We start from the raw sequence: 5,000 nt of genomic DNA on the forward strand, positions 1-5,000 counted from the left end.
ATTACAAGTATTTTCAAATATTTCTCAGTCAATTGTCATGTCAATTGTCATGTCAATTGTTTTTTTTTGTAATCTGATTGTATAATTCCATGATACATGTAGTCATGTTATTTCCTAAAACATCATTCGCACTGATAGGAATGTTTCAAAGTACACTATAGTCAAACAAACAAACATTTTGGTTATAATATATCTCGGGGCAAAGCTCACTGCTATTGAAGAACAGAGAGAGAGATCGAGCAACAGAGAGATCATGCACACATACTAGCTGCAGTTTGTTTATTTGTCATGCAAACTGACAGTTAGGTCCTGAGGTAGCTCTCTCTCTCTCAGCCACAAGCTGTCTGAGGTTTGAGAAACACCCCCATTATCAGACCTCAGTGTGATGCGTGCAGTGGCGCCCGAAGAGGTTCAGGGGAAGGGGCCAGAGACAACAGAGATGCATGCAAAACATTCAGGCTTTTACTTTCGCTGGGTTTTACTTTGAACTTTAGCTCGTGTAATGACGTTGTATTTGATGTTTTCTTTGGGAGAGGACAGTATTGGCTGGAGACGTGAGCAGCCACGGTCACAGCCACTTTCTCAGTTTGACTACGTTTAATTCAGAAAGTTTTCTCATCTGGGATTTGTTCTGATGCTTATCCTGATACGTATATGAATTCATCTGCCATGTATCTGAATCTCTCCCCTCCCTTTCTCCTCCCTTTCTCCTCCCTTTCCTTTTGCCCCCAACCCCCTTTTCTATCTCTACCTGGCTGGCCTGCCCCCCCCCTCCCCTTATGAGCCAAGGTTCTGCTCAAAGTTTCTTCCCGTTAAAAGGGGGGTTTTCCTTGCCCCTGTCGCCTTTGTGCTTGCTCCAGGGGGGTTCAGGCCCTGGGCTCTGTAAAATGTTATTGTTTTTGCACTATATAAATAATTGAATTTAATTATATACCTTCAATTACATTAGAACCTGCTCTGAGTGAGGTTCATATTGCATGTCCTTTTTTATTTTGATCTAATTTAATTTTACCTGACTTCTACCTGACTTTTTTTTTTTTACTTATACGAATGGATCAATTATAAACACAGTGCAAAAATAAACTTGATCTCCAGTCAGACTTTATCTCAATGAGAACAACTTCTGTCAAACTTGGGCTTTTCCTTACCAATGTGCTGAGCCGGTTTCATGAAAAGAGCAAGTTGAAAAAGCCACTGCTGACTTAGAAGCTGCTGCTGTGTTTTTTAAGTCACGTGGCTCATCAGACAGGCTATGAGGTGACTGGTTTGGATGATGATGAGGTGAGGCTTGGGGATGGTGGGGTGGGGTGGAGTGGGGTGGGGTGGGGTGGGGTGGGGTGGGGTGGGTGCTAGAGGTTTTGGGTGGTGGTGGGGTGGTGGGGAGGTGTGCAGGAGTGGGTTTGTTGGTCAGGGTTGGGAGGAGGTGAGAGGCTGCCTTAGAAGAAGTACAGGTGCAGCTGCGTCCCTGAGTGTCTGTGGTTTTTACACGAACAGTCACACACGTGAATGTGTGCACACGCACTGACACACACACACACAAACGCACGCACACAAACACACATACAGAGACAGACACAGACATAGACACAAATACACACATACACACACACACACAAATACACACTTACACACACAAATACACACATACAAATACACACAGACACAAATACACACATACACACACAAGTACACACATAGACGCTCACACACACACACACACAGCTGCACCTCCTGACAGCTGCTAACATCATCCCACCCCATGTGTTCTTTCTTGCATTATTTTTCTGGTTTACCCTAACTGTGATCATATAATGGGACCTCATAGTGAACCTGTTGTAAGATAGGGACCTATTTATTCAAATGGAAAGCCTCTTCAAAATGCCTGGTTAACAGGGTCAAAGCAAAGTCCATATTTCTGCTGCCAATTATCACCAGTCATGACCTGGTATTGACATTAGGGTTAGCTAAGACCTATTAGCTGCAGAAAGACTCATTGCCACCCATTTGAACGCTACAGCATCATAAAACATGGGGATATCTGCAGTTAGTTTGACCTTGGTCACTGCTTTAAAAAAAAATGGTCTCTCTAAACAGTTTGAAGGGTCTATTGGATTACTAAACTCTAAAAGTAAAAATGGCCTCTTTCCTGAGTAAATTGAAAACTGTAAAGTTCCTTCACCACGCTGTTATAAATCTTCCCCTTAACTGTTTGCGCTGTGACCATTTCCACGGTGAAATGGAGCCAGGGTCAGTGAGGTCAAACAGCCTGCGTTGTTCGACCCCTGTCCCCAGTGAGTACCCATCGCCCTGGGTCAGCTGCATGACCCTGGACCCTCTCGCTCCCTGGGTCTCTCGCCCTTTCAATGCTAATGACTTGGCCTTCCCCAGTCTTGACAGATTCTCAAGGCCTTATCTGATTGGGCTGACTGAGCTGAGGGCATTATGGGATTGGACGGAACAGAACAAAACAATGCTTTGTCTATCTCTGCAGTTCCACAGAGACAAGGCCTTGAGTCTTCTGGGTGTTGAGAACAGAGCACTTGAAGTTCATGCGGTCTGATCCTTCCTATTAAGTCCACTTCCCTGATGTCTCATTTATGCACTTGTGTGTTAACCGTCGAGGGGCGATAAAGAGAGAGAAATGGACAGAAAGAAATCAGGGAAAAAAATAAATAATTGAAGGAGGGAAACGTGTAAGTATAACAGAAAGTGAGAGAAAAAAGTATGAAAATGAAAGGATGGACGGAACGAAAAAAAATAAAGAATGACCAGGGAGGAAAAAGAAAACGTCAGAGACCCATCTACTGTTCAGATGAGTCCAGCCATACCTGACCCACATACACACTCTCACACACACTCTCTCTCACACACACACACACACACACACACACACACACACACACACACACACACACACACACACACACACACACACACACACACACCAAGCCTTAAGGCTGATTTATGGTTGCATGTACGCAGAGCCTACACCATGGCCTATGCCGGTGGCTTATGTCATTGTGAGATTTATACTTGTGCACTGGAGTGTCTGCGTAACGATAGTTGGAAAAAATAAACAACCAAACTTTGTGGACAGCCGTGTTTGCATAAAAATATAATTGGTTTGGGGGTTACTGATATATAGGGTTAAAGTACAACCAGATAACCCCATTAATGTAACAAAAAATACATCCAAGGTGATTTGTGAGGCGTCTGCCAGCCAATTATCTAAAGTTAGCACATTAGCTTACATTAGCAAGTTAACAACCCACAAAGTAGCTAGTGAAGTTAAACAGTGGTCAGTAATTCATAGTGGCATGATTGGTTGTTGACCAGTCAATCTCGGTTAGCACAGAGTTTATCAACACCACCCCGCCCCCCCCCCCCCCCCCCAAACCTCAGGACCAATGGTAGTTGTTGCAATATGCGTCACTGCAATTTAGTTACACGTCTGGGAAGGTGGACTTTCCTGGAACAGATAAGAGGCTCTGTGGCTTTCTGTTGTGCGATGAGACTCACACACACACTTCCCCTGCACTAACACATGCTTTAAACAGATCCTGTCAACACCCATTCAGAGAGGAAGAAAGTAAAAAAAAAAAAAAGTAACTAAAGTAAGCTAACTAAACCAAATGCAACTAAATGAAACAAATTTTTTAACAAAAATTAAAAGTACTTAAACTAACAGAGTCATACAGAGTCACCACCTCCAAAAGCACCGAAACACATCCAGCCTCATGCTGTGGACACAGACCGTGAAACATGTGATAGACACCTTTGAGACGAATGAGTCTCAGTATTGTTCAGGAACACAGAGGCTACTACACAGCCTCGGCAGTGGAGAGGGGGGTGGAGTGGAGGGAAAAGTGTGTGTCTCTGAAAGAGTGTATTAGTGTATGTGTGTGAGTGCAAGTGTGTGTGTGTGTCAGTAGACAGGGTTGGGGTGAAGGGGGGTCAGGGGTGTAGCTTCAGCTGCAGACTTGTGACTCAGAGCATAGAAAAAGTTTGGGTAGGGGTTGGTGGTGGCGGTGGTTTGTGTGTGTGTGTTTGTGTGCGTGTTTTTGTGTGTTTGTGAGCATGTGTGTGTGTGTGTTGGGTGTGTGTGTGTGTGGGGGGCGGGGTATAAGGGGTGGAGAAACAGGCCCTCATTACTTCATGAATTCTGAGGGGCTGAGTGGCCACATTTCAAATACACACACACACACACAGAGGCCGTGTGTGTATGTGTGTGTGTGTGTGTGTGTTAAGGAGCACATGAATACACGCAGCAGCACACACCAATGCAACATGAATACGAGGGGTTGTGCGATGCCAGACAATGACCCTTTCTCATACGGGCCCCGTCATGCGGAGCCCCATCAATATCACTGCGTGCAACTCACCAGAGCCCCAGTCACATGAGCCCTGAGAGTCCCTGCATAATGACCAGCATCAAGTGCCCTCACAATGGGACCTACATGCCTGCATGCCTGCATTCAGTCCTGGAGCATGGATGGGGAACAACAGGGGACTATATTAAGGTCTCGGGAGGGCACATGGCTTTTTGTTTTTGATAAGCACATGTCTCATTGTCATATGATGGGCCGGAGTCACAAGTCCTCCAGTAAGGTTCTTTGAAAGAAGACAAACCCGAGGTGAAGGGGATTTAGCAGCTAAGCTTTGGGGGGGGGGTATTGTGTCCGGATTCGGCCCACGTCTGGCCTGGAGTCGGCTGCGATTCGGGGTGGGAAGGGAAGGAGGGCACTGAGGGCGTTGAGTGGAGACCAAGCCATGTGATGAGGACCAGAGGTTACAAGGCGTAGTAACACTATAGGTCTGCGGGAAAGCGTCCAAGTCTTCCCTGCACGACAGTGCTGAAAGGGTGATGGATTACGCGCAATGTTATGAATATAGACACGGCTCACATGCCTACGTGACTAGCGTCCTTTTTACACGCACAACCTGGGATTACTGTAATAACCGTTTTATTCCAGTGCTCCCCCCTGTGTCAAGGTCATGTG

This window comes from Clupea harengus, chromosome 14 (genome assembly GCF_900700415.2).
Source record: "Clupea harengus chromosome 14, Ch_v2.0.2, whole genome shotgun sequence".
Lineage (NCBI taxonomy): Eukaryota > Metazoa > Chordata > Actinopteri > Clupeiformes > Clupeidae > Clupea > Clupea harengus.